A 12,546-nucleotide genomic window follows, 5' to 3' on the forward strand; every position below is an offset into this window, starting at 1 on the left:
ATGTACAGTCCCAGGGTTAGAATTCCCATGTACAGTTCCAGGGCTGGAAATCCCAAGTACAGTCCCAGGATTGGAATCCCGATGCACAGTCCCAAGGTTGGAAACCCATGTACATTCCCAGGTTTAGAATCCCCATGTACATTCCCAGGTTTAGAATCCCTTTGCACAATAAAAATTAGAGAAGCGTGCAATAAGGGCACAGCAGTCATCATGGGTGACTTTAATCTACATATAAATTGGGCTAACCAAATTAGTAACAATATTGTGGAGGAGGAATTCCTGGAGTGTTTACGGGATGGTTTCCTGGACCAATATGTCGAGGAACCAACCAGAGATCAGGCCATATTAGACTGGGTATTATGTAACGAGAAAGGACTAATTAACAATCCTGTTGTACGAGGCCCCTTGGGTCGGAGCGATCATAATATGATCGAATTCTTCATTAAGATGGAGAATGAAGTTGTTAACACAGAGACTAGGGTCCTAAATTTAAACAAAGGAAACTACGATGGTCTGAGGCGCGAGTTGGGTAGGATTGATTGGGGAATGTCACTCAAAGGGTTGACGGTGGATAGGCAATGGCAAACATTCAAAGACTGCATGGATGAACTACAGAATTTGTTCATCCCAGTTTGGCATAAAAATAAAACAAAAAAGGTGACTCAACCGTGGCTAACATGGGAAATTAGGGATAACATAAGATCCAAGGAGAGGACATATAAATTGGCCAGAAAAAGCAGTAAACCTGAGGATTAGGAGCTGTTTAGGATTCAACAAAGGAGGACAAAGGGATTAATTAAGAAGGGCAATATAGAATATGAGAGTAAGCTTGCAGGGAACATAAAAACTGACTGTAAAAGCTTTTATAGATATGTGAAGAGAAAAAGATTGGTGAAGTCAAGCATAGGTCCCTTGCAGTCAGATTCAGGGGAATTTATAATGGGGAACAAAGAAATGGCAAACCAATTAAATATATACTTTGGTTCTGTCTTCACAAAGGAGGACACAAATAACCTCCCAGAGATGTTGGGGAACATAGGGTCTGACGGAAGGGAGGAACTGAAAGAAATCAGTATTTGTAGGGAAATGGTGTTAAGGAAATTGATGGGATTGAAGGCCAATAAATCCCCAGGGCCTGATAATCTACATCCTAGGGTACCTAAGGAAGTGGCCCTAGAGATAGCAGATGCATTGCTGATCATCTTCCAACATTAGATGGAATCTGGAACAGTACCCATGGATTGGAGGGTAGCTAATGTTACCCCACTATTCAAAAAAGGTGGTAGAGAGAAAACGGGGAATTACAGACCGGTAAGCCTGACATCGGTAGTGGGGAAAATGCTAGAGTCCATCATAAAAGATGTAATAGCAGAGCACTTGGAAAACAGCGACAGGATCGGACAAAGTCAACATGGATTGACAAAGGGTAAATTGTGCTTGACTAATCTACTGGAATTTTTTGAGGATGTAACTGGTAAAATAGATAAGGGAGAACCAGTGGATGTGGTGTATTTGGACTTTCAGAAGGCTTTCGATAAGGTCCCGCATAAGAGATTAGCGTGTAAAGTTAAGGCACATGGGATTGGGGGTAAGGTACTGACTTGTATGGAGAACTGGTTGGCAGACAGGAAGCAAAGAGTTGGAATAAACGGGTCTTTTTCTGCGTGGCAGGCAGTGACTCGTGGGGTACCGCAGGGATCAGTCCTTGGACCCCAACCATTCACAATATATATTAATGATCTAGACAAGGGAACTAGATGTAATATCTCCAAATTTGCAGATGACACAAAGCTGGGTGGGCGTGTGTGATGTGAGGAGGATGCTGAGAAACTCCAGGATGATTTGGACAGGTTGGGTGACTGGGCAGAGGCATGGCAGATGCAATATAACGTGAATAAATGTGAGGTTATCCACTTTGGTAGCAAGAACAGGAAGGCAGATTATTATCCGAATGGCAATAGATTGGGAGCAGGGGAAGTGCAACGAGACCTGGGTGATCTTGTGCACCAGTCACTGAAGGTAAGCATGCAGGTGCAGCAGGCGGTTAAGAAGGCAAATGCTATGTTGGCCTTTGTAGCGAGAGGGTTTGAGTACAGGAACAAGGATGTCTTGCTACAGTTGTACAGGGCCTTGGTGAGACCACATCTTGAGTATTGTGTGAAGTTTTGGTCGCCTTATCTGAGGAAGGATGTTCTTGCCATGGAAGGAGTTCAGCGAAGATTCACCAGGCTGATACCGGAGATGGCAGGAATGACGTATGAGGAGAGATTGGGTCGATTGGGCTTGTACTCGCTGGAGTTTAGAAGAATGAGAGGGGATCTCATTGAAATTTATAAAATTCTGGCAGAACTGGACAGACCAGATGCAGGAAGAATATTCCCGCTGGTCGGGGAGTCCAGAACCAGGGGTCACAGTCTAACGATAAGGGGTAAGCCATTTAGGACAGAAATTAGGAGGAATTTCTTCACCCAGAGAGTGGTGAACCTGTGGAGTTCTCTACAACAGAAGGCAGTAGAGGCCAATTCATTAAATATATTCAAGAAAGGGTTGGATATATTTCTCAAGGCTAAAGGGATCAAGGAGTATGGGGAGAAAGCAGGGTCGGGTACTGAATTTAAATGATCAGCCATGATCGCATTGAATGGTGGAGCAGGCTCGAGGGGCCGAATGGCCTACTCCTGCTCCTATCTTCTATGTTTCTTTTCCCAGGGTTGCAATCCCCTTGTACAGTCCCAGGGTGGGAATCCACAAGTGCATTACCAGGTTTAGAATCCACTTGTACATTACCAGGATTGGAATCCGCTTTTAGAGTCCAAAGACTGGAATTGCCATGTACAGTCACAGGGTTGGAATCCCCATGTATGGTACCACGGTTGCAATCACCATGTACTGTCCCAGGGTTGGAATCCCTATGCACCGATCCCAGGGTTGGAATCCCCATGTACAGTCCCAGGGCTGGAATTCCCATGTAAAGTTGCAGGGTTGGCATCTCCATGTACATTCCCAGGTTTAGAATTCCCTTGTACATTCCCAGGGTTGGAATTCCCATGTACATTCCCAGGTTTAGAATCCCCTTGTACAGTCCCAGGTATGGAATCCTCATGTACAGTCCCAGGGTAGGAATGCCCATGTAGAATCCCAGGGTTGCAATCCCCATGTCCAGTCCCAGGGTTAGAATCCGCATATACAGTCCCAGGGTTGGAATCCCCATGTACAGTCCCAGAGTTGGAAACCCCATGTACAGTCCCAAGGTATGAATCCCCATGTACAGCCCCAGGGTTGGAATCCCCATGAACAGTCCCAGGATTAGAATCCCCATGTACAGTCCCAGGGATAGAAACCCCATGTACATTCCCAGGATTGGAATCCGCAAGTACAGTCCCAGGGTTGGGATCCCCATGTACAATCCCAGGGTTGGAATCCCCATGTTCATTCCCAGGGTTAGAATCCCCATGTACAGACCCAGGGTTAGAATCCTCATGTACAGTCCCAGGGTTAGAATCCCCATGTACTGTCCCAAGGTTAGAATCTCCAGGTACGCACCCATGGTTCGAATCCCCAGATCCAGTCCCAGGGTTTGACTCCTCATGTTCAGTCCCTGGGTTGCATTCCCCATGTCCAGTCCCAGGGTAAGAAGCCCCATATACAGCCCCAGGGTGGGAATGCCCATGTACAGTCCCAGGGTTAGAATCTGCATATACAGTCCCAGGTTTGGAATCCCCATGTACAGTCCCAGGGTAACAATCCCCATTTACAATCGTAGGGTTAAAATCCCATGTACAGTCCCAGGGTTGGAATCCCCATGTGCAGTCCCAGGGTTGGAATCCCCATGTGCAGTCCCAGGGTTAGAATCCCCATGTACAGTCCCAGGATTTGAAGCCCCAAGTACAGACCGAGGGTTGGAATCCCCATGCACAGTCCCAGGTTTAGAAACCCCATGTACAGTCCCAGGGTTAGAATCCCCATGTACAGTCCCAGGGTTAGAATCCCCATGTACAGTCCCAGGGTTGGAATCCCCATGTACAGTCCCAGGGTTGGAATCCACATGTACAGTCCCAGGGTTAAAATCCCCATGTACAGTCCCAGAGTTAGAATCCCCTTGTACAGTCCCAGGTTTGGAATCGCTATGTATAGTCCCAGGGTTGGAAACCCCATGTACAGTCGCAGGGTTAGAATCCCCATGTACAGTCCCAGGGTTAGAATCCCAATTAACAGACAGAGCGGTAGAATCCCCATGTACAGACCCAGGGCTGGAATCCCCATGTACAGTTCCATGTTTGGAATACTCATGTACAGATCCAGGTTTGGAATCACCATGTACATGCCCAGGGTTGGAATCCCCATGTACAGTCCCAGGTTTAGAATCCCCACGTACAGTCCCAGGGTTGGAAACCCATGTACAGTCCCAGGGTTGGAATCACCATGTACAGTCCCAGGGTTGGGATCCCCATGTACAGTCCCGGGTTTAGAATCCCAATGTACAGACACAGGGTTAAAATCCCCATGTGCAGTCCCAGGGTTAGAATACGAATATAAAGTCCCAGGGCTGGAATCGCCATGTACAGTCCCAGGGTTGGAATACCAATGTACAATCCCAGGTTTTGAATTCCCATGTACAGACCCAGGGCTGGAATCCCCATGTAGAGACCCTGGGTTGGAATCCCCATGAACAGTCCCAGGATTAGAATCCCTATGTACAGACCCAGGGCTAGAATCCCCATCTACATTCCCAGTGTTGGAATCCCCATGTGCAGTCCCAAGATAGAATCCCCGTGTACAGTCCCAGGGTTGGAATCCCCATGTACAATCCCAGGTTGGAATCCCCAATTACAGCCCCAGGCTTAGAATCCCCATGTACAGTCCCAGGGTTGGAAGCCCCATGTACAGTCCCAGCGTTGGAATCCACATGTGCAGTCCCAGGGTTAGAATCCCCATATACAGTCCCAGGGTTGTAATCCCCATGTGCAATCCCAGGGTTAGAATCCCCATGTACAGTGCCAGGGTTGGAATCGCTATGTACAGTGCCAGGGTTGGAATCCTCATGTACAGTCCCAGGTTTAGAATCCCCATGTACAGACCAGGGTTAGAATCCCCATGTACATATTCAGGGTTGGAATCCCGATGTACAGTCCCAGGGTTGGAATCCCTATGTACAGTCCCAGGGCTGCAATCCCAATGTACAGTCCCAGGGTATGAATCCCCATTTGCAGTCCCAGGGTTAGAAACCCGATGTACAGTCCCAGGGTTGGAATACACATGTACAGTCCCAGGGTTGGAATCCCCATGTACAGTCCCAGATTTGGAATCTACATGTACAGACCCAGGGATAGAAACCCCATGTACAGTCCGCGGGTTAGAAACCCCATGTACAGACCAGCGGTGGAATCCCCATGTACATTCCCAGGGTTGGAAGCCCCATGTACAGTCCCAGGGTTGGAAGCCCCATGTACAGTCCCAGGGTTAGAATCCCCATTAACAGACCCAGCGGTAGAATCCCCATGTACAGACCCAGGTCTGGAATCCCCATATACATTCCCAGGGTTGGAATCCCCATGTACAATCCCAGGGTTAGAATCCCCATGTACAGACCCATGACTGGAATCTCCATTTACATTCCCAGTTTTGGAATTGCCATGTACAGTCCCAGGGTTAGAATCCCCATGTACAGACCCAAGGTTGGAATCCCCATGTACAGTCCCAGGGGTGGAATCCCCATGTACAGTCCCAGGGTTTGAAACCACATGTACAGTCCCAGGGTTGGAATCCCCATGTACAGTCCCAGGGTTGGAATCCACATGTACAGACCAGGGTTAGAATCCCCATGTACAGTCCCAGGGTTAGAAACCTAATGTACAGTCCCAGGTTTGAAATCCCCATGTACAGTCCCAGGGTTAGAATCCCCATGTACAGTCCTAGGGTTGGAATCCCCATGTACAGTCCCAGGGTTAGAATCCCCATGTACAGTCCTAGGGTTGGAATCCCCATGTACAGTCCCAGGGTTAGAATCCCCATGTACAGTCCCAGGGTTAGACTCCCCATGTACAGTCCCAGGGTTAGAATCCCCATGTACAGACCCATGGCTGGAATCTCCATTTACATTCCCAGTTTTGGAATTGCCATGTACAGTCCCAGGGTTAGAATCCCCATGTACAGACCCAAGGTTGGAATCCCCATGTACAGTCCCAGGGGTGGAATCCCCATGTACAGTCCCAGGGTTTGAAACCACATGTACAGTCCCAGGGTTGGAATCCCCATGTACAGTCCCAGGGTTGGAATCCACATGTACAGACCAGGGTTAGAATCCCCATGTACAGTCCCAGGGTTAGAAACCTAATGTACAGTCCCAGGTTTGAAATCCCCATGTACAGTCCCAGGGTTAGAATCCCCATGTACAGTCCCAGGGTTGGAATCCCCATGTACAGTCCCAGGGTTAGAATCCCCATGTACAGTCCCAGGGTTAGACTCCCCATGTACAGTCCCAGGGTTAGATTCCCCATGTACAGTCCCAGGGTTGGAATCCCCATGTACAGACCCACGGTTAGAATCCTCATGTACAGACCTGGGTTAGAATCCCCATGTACAGTCCCAATGTTGGAATCCCCATGTACAGTCCCAGGGTTAGAATTCCCATTTACAGTTCCAGGGTTAAACTCCCCATGTACAGTCCGAGGGTTAGACTCCCCATGTAAAGACCAAGGGTTGGAATCCCCATGCACAGTCCCAGGGTTGGAATCCCTATGTACAATCCCAGGGTTGGAATCCCGATGAACAGTCCCTGGTTTAGAATCCCCATGCACAGACCATGGTTAGAATCCCCATGTACAGATTCAGGTTTGAAATCCACATGTACAGTCCCTGGGTTGGAATCCCCATGTACAGTCCCAGGGTTTGAATCCCCATGTACAGACCCAGGGCTGGAGTCCCCATGTACTGTTCCAGGGTTGGAATCCCCTTGTACAGTCCCAGGGTTAGAATCCCCATGTACAGACCCATGACTGGAATCTCCATTTACATTCCCAGTTTTGGAATTGCCATGTACAGTCCCAGGGTTAGAATCCCCATGTACAGACCCAAGGTTGGAATCCCCATGTACAGTCCCAGGGGTGGAATCCCCATGTACAGTCCCAGGGTTTGAAACCACATGTACAGTCCCAGGGTTGGAATCCCCATGTACAGTCCCAGGGTTGGAATCCACATGTACAGACCAGGGTTAGAATCCCCATGTACAGTCCCAGGGTTAGAAACCTAATGTACAGTCCCAGGTTTGAAATCCCCATGTCCAGTCCCAGGGTTAGAATCCGCATATACAGTCCCAGGGTTGGAATCCCCATGTACAGTCCCAGAGTTGGAAACCCCATGTACAGTCCCAAGGTATGAATCCCCATGTACAGCCCCAGGGTTGGAATCCCCATGAACAGTCCCAGGATTAGAATCCCCATGTACAGTCCCAGGGATAGAAACCCCATGTACATTCCCAGGATTGGAATCCGCAAGTACAGTCCCAGGGTTGGGATCCCCATGTACAATCCCAGGGTTGGAATCCCCATGTTCATTCCCAGGGTTAGAATCCCCATGTACAGACCCAGGGTTAGAATCCTCATGTACAGTCCCAGGGTTAGAATCCCCATGTACTGTCCCAAGGTTAGAATCTCCAGGTACGCACCCATGGTTCGAATCCCCAGATCCAGTCCCAGGGTTTGACTCCTCATGTTCAGTCCCTGGGTTGCATTCCCCATGTCCAGTCCCAGGGTAAGAAGCCCCATATACAGCCCCAGGGTGGGAATGCCCATGTACAGTCCCAGGGTTAGAATCTGCATATACAGTCCCAGGTTTGGAATCCCCATGTACAGTCCCAGGGTAACAATCCCCATTTACAATCGTAGGGTTAAAATCCCATGTACAGTCCCAGGGTTGGAATCCCCATGTGCAGTCCCAGGGTTGGAATCCCCATGTGCAGTCCCAGGGTTAGAATCCCCATGTACAGTCCCAGGATTTGAAGCCCCAAGTACAGACCGAGGGTTGGAATCCCCATGCACAGTCCCAGGTTTAGAAACCCCATGTACAGTCCCAGGGTTAGAATCCCCATGTACAGTCCCAGGGTTAGAATCCCCATGTACAGTCCCAGGGTTGGAATCCCCATGTACAGTCCCAGGGTTGGAATCCACATGTACAGTCCCAGGGTTAAAATCCCCATGTACAGTCCCAGAGTTAGAATCCCCTTGTACAGTCCCAGGTTTGGAATCGCTATGTATAGTCCCAGGGTTGGAAACCCCATGTACAGTCGCAGGGTTAGAATCCCCATGTACAGTCCCAGGGTTAGAATCCCAATTAACAGACAGAGCGGTAGAATCCCCATGTACAGACCCAGGGCTGGAATCCCCATGTACAGTTCCATGTTTGGAATACTCATGTACAGATCCAGGTTTGGAATCACCATGTACATGCCCAGGGTTGGAATCCCCATGTACAGTCCCAGGTTTAGAATCCCCACGTACAGTCCCAGGGTTGGAAACCCATGTACAGTCCCAGGGTTGGAATCACCATGTACAGTCCCAGGGTTGGGATCCCCATGTACAGTCCCGGGTTTAGAATCCCAATGTACAGACACAGGGTTAAAATCCCCATGTGCAGTCCCAGGGTTAGAATACGAATATAAAGTCCCAGGGCTGGAATCGCCATGTACAGTCCCAGGGTTGGAATACCAATGTACAATCCCAGGTTTTGAATTCCCATGTACAGACCCAGGGCTGGAATCCCCATGTAGAGACCCTGGGTTGGAATCCCCATGAACAGTCCCAGGATTAGAATCCCTATGTACAGACCCAGGGCTAGAATCCCCATCTACATTCCCAGTGTTGGAATCCCCATGTGCAGTCCCAAGATAGAATCCCCGTGTACAGTCCCAGGGTTGGAATCCCCATGTACAATCCCAGGTTGGAATCCCCAATTACAGCCCCAGGCTTAGAATCCCCATGTACAGTCCCAGGGTTGGAAGCCCCATGTACAGTCCCAGCGTTGGAATCCACATGTGCAGTCCCAGGGTTAGAATCCCCATATACAGTCCCAGGGTTGTAATCCCCATGTGCAATCCCAGGGTTAGAATCCCCATGTACAGTGCCAGGGTTGGAATCGCTATGTACAGTGCCAGGGTTGGAATCCTCATGTACAGTCCCAGGTTTAGAATCCCCATGTACAGACCAGGGTTAGAATCCCCATGTACATATTCAGGGTTGGAATCCCGATGTACAGTCCCAGGGTTGGAATCCCTATGTACAGTCCCAGGGCTGCAATCCCAATGTACAGTCCCAGGGTATGAATCCCCATTTGCAGTCCCAGGGTTAGAAACCCGATGTACAGTCCCAGGGTTGGAATACACATGTACAGTCCCAGGGTTGGAATCCCCATGTACAGTCCCAGATTTGGAATCTACATGTACAGACCCAGGGATAGAAACCCCATGTACAGTCCGCGGGTTAGAAACCCCATGTACAGACCAGCGGTGGAATCCCCATGTACATTCCCAGGGTTGGAAGCCCCATGTACAGTCCCAGGGTTGGAAGCCCCATGTACAGTCCCAGGGTTAGAATCCCCATTAACAGACCCAGCGGTAGAATCCCCATGTACAGACCCAGGTCTGGAATCCCCATATACATTCCCAGGGTTGGAATCCCCATGTACAATCCCAGGGTTAGAATCCCCATGTACAGACCCATGACTGGAATCTCCATTTACATTCCCAGTTTTGGAATTGCCATGTACAGTCCCAGGGTTAGAATCCCCATGTACAGACCCAAGGTTGGAATCCCCATGTACAGTCCCAGGGGTGGAATCCCCATGTACAGTCCCAGGGTTTGAAACCACATGTACAGTCCCAGGGTTGGAATCCCCATGTACAGTCCCAGGGTTGGAATCCACATGTACAGACCAGGGTTAGAATCCCCATGTACAGTCCCAGGGTTAGAAACCTAATGTACAGTCCCAGGTTTGAAATCCCCATGTACAGTCCCAGGGTTAGAATCCCCATGTACAGTCCTAGGGTTGGAATCCCCATGTACAGTCCCAGGGTTAGAATCCCCATGTACAGTCCTAGGGTTGGAATCCCCATGTACAGTCCCAGGGTTAGAATCCCCATGTACAGTCCCAGGGTTAGACTCCCCATGTACAGTCCCAGGGTTAGAATCCCCATGTACAGACCCATGGCTGGAATCTCCATTTACATTCCCAGTTTTGGAATTGCCATGTACAGTCCCAGGGTTAGAATCCCCATGTACAGACCCAAGGTTGGAATCCCCATGTACAGTCCCAGGGGTGGAATCCCCATGTACAGTCCCAGGGTTTGAAACCACATGTACAGTCCCAGGGTTGGAATCCCCATGTACAGTCCCAGGGTTGGAATCCACATGTACAGACCAGGGTTAGAATCCCCATGTACAGTCCCAGGGTTAGAAACCTAATGTACAGTCCCAGGTTTGAAATCCCCATGTACAGTCCCAGGGTTAGAATCCCCATGTACAGTCCCAGGGTTGGAATCCCCATGTACAGTCCCAGGGTTAGAATCCCCATGTACAGTCCCAGGGTTAGACTCCCCATGTACAGTCCCAGGGTTAGATTCCCCATGTACAGTCCCAGGGTTGGAATCCCCATGTACAGACCCACGGTTAGAATCCTCATGTACAGACCTGGGTTAGAATCCCCATGTACAGTCCCAATGTTGGAATCCCCATGTACAGTCCCAGGGTTAGAATTCCCATTTACAGTTCCAGGGTTAAACTCCCCATGTACAGTCCGAGGGTTAGACTCCCCATGTAAAGACCAAGGGTTGGAATCCCCATGCACAGTCCCAGGGTTGGAATCCCTATGTACAATCCCAGGGTTGGAATCCCGATGAACAGTCCCTGGTTTAGAATCCCCATGCACAGACCATGGTTAGAATCCCCATGTACAGATTCAGGTTTGAAATCCACATGTACAGTCCCTGGGTTGGAATCCCCATGTACAGTCCCAGGGTTTGAATCCCCATGTACAGACCCAGGGCTGGAGTCCCCATGTACTGTTCCAGGGTTGGAATCCCCTTGTACAGTCCCAGGGTTAGAATCCCCATGTACAGACCCATGACTGGAATCTCCATTTACATTCCCAGTTTTGGAATTGCCATGTACAGTCCCAGGGTTAGAATCCCCATGTACAGACCCAAGGTTGGAATCCCCATGTACAGTCCCAGGGGTGGAATCCCCATGTACAGTCCCAGGGTTTGAAACCACATGTACAGTCCCAGGGTTGGAATCCCCATGTACAGTCCCAGGGTTGGAATCCACATGTACAGACCAGGGTTAGAATCCCCATGTACAGTCCCAGGGTTAGAAACCTAATGTACAGTCCCAGGTTTGAAATCCCCATGTCCAGTCCCAGGGTTAGAATCCGCATATACAGTCCCAGGGTTGGAATCCCCATGTACAGTCCCAGAGTTGGAAACCCCATGTACAGTCCCAAGGTATGAATCCCCATGTACAGCCCCAGGGTTGGAATCCCCATGAACAGTCCCAGGATTAGAATCCCCATGTACAGTCCCAGGGATAGAAACCCCATGTACATTCCCAGGATTGGAATCCGCAAGTACAGTCCCAGGGTTGGGATCCCCATGTACAATCCCAGGGTTGGAATCCCCATGTTCATTCCCAGGGTTAGAATCCCCATGTACAGACCCAGGGTTAGAATCCTCATGTACAGTCCCAGGGTTAGAATCCCCATGTACTGTCCCAAGGTTAGAATCTCCAGGTACGCACCCATGGTTCGAATCCCCAGATCCAGTCCCAGGGTTTGACTCCTCATGTTCAGTCCCTGGGTTGCATTCCCCATGTCCAGTCCCAGGGTAAGAAGCCCCATATACAGCCCCAGGGTGGGAATGCCCATGTACAGTCCCAGGGTTAGAATCTGCATATACAGTCCCAGGTTTGGAATCCCCATGTACAGTCCCAGGGTAACAATCCCCATTTACAATCGTAGGGTTAAAATCCCATGTACAGTCCCAGGGTTGGAATCCCCATGTGCAGTCCCAGGGTTGGAATCCCCATGTGCAGTCCCAGGGTTAGAATCCCCATGTACAGTCCCAGGATTTGAAGCCCCAAGTACAGACCGAGGGTTGGAATCCCCATGCACAGTCCCAGGTTTAGAAACCCCATGTACAGTCCCAGGGTTAGAATCCCCATGTACAGTCCCAGGGTTAGAATCCCCATGTACAGTCCCAGGGTTGGAATCCCCATGTACAGTCCCAGGGTTGGAATCCACATGTACAGTCCCAGGGTTAAAATCCCCATGTACAGTCCCAGAGTTAGAATCCCCTTGTACAGTCCCAGGTTTGGAATCGCTATGTATAGTCCCAGGGTTGGAAACCCCATGTACAGTCGCAGGGTTAGAATCCCCATGTACAGTCCCAGGGTTAGAATCCCAATTAACAGACAGAGCGGTAGAATCCCCATGTACAGACCCAGGGCTGGAATCCCCATGTACAGTTCCATGTTTGGAATACTCATGTACAGATCCAGGTTT

The sequence above is a fragment of the Somniosus microcephalus genome, chromosome 4, assembly GCF_052327205.1.
Source record: "Somniosus microcephalus isolate GS21.2 chromosome 4, FLI_Smic_1.0, whole genome shotgun sequence".
NCBI lineage: Eukaryota > Metazoa > Chordata > Chondrichthyes > Squaliformes > Somniosidae > Somniosus > Somniosus microcephalus.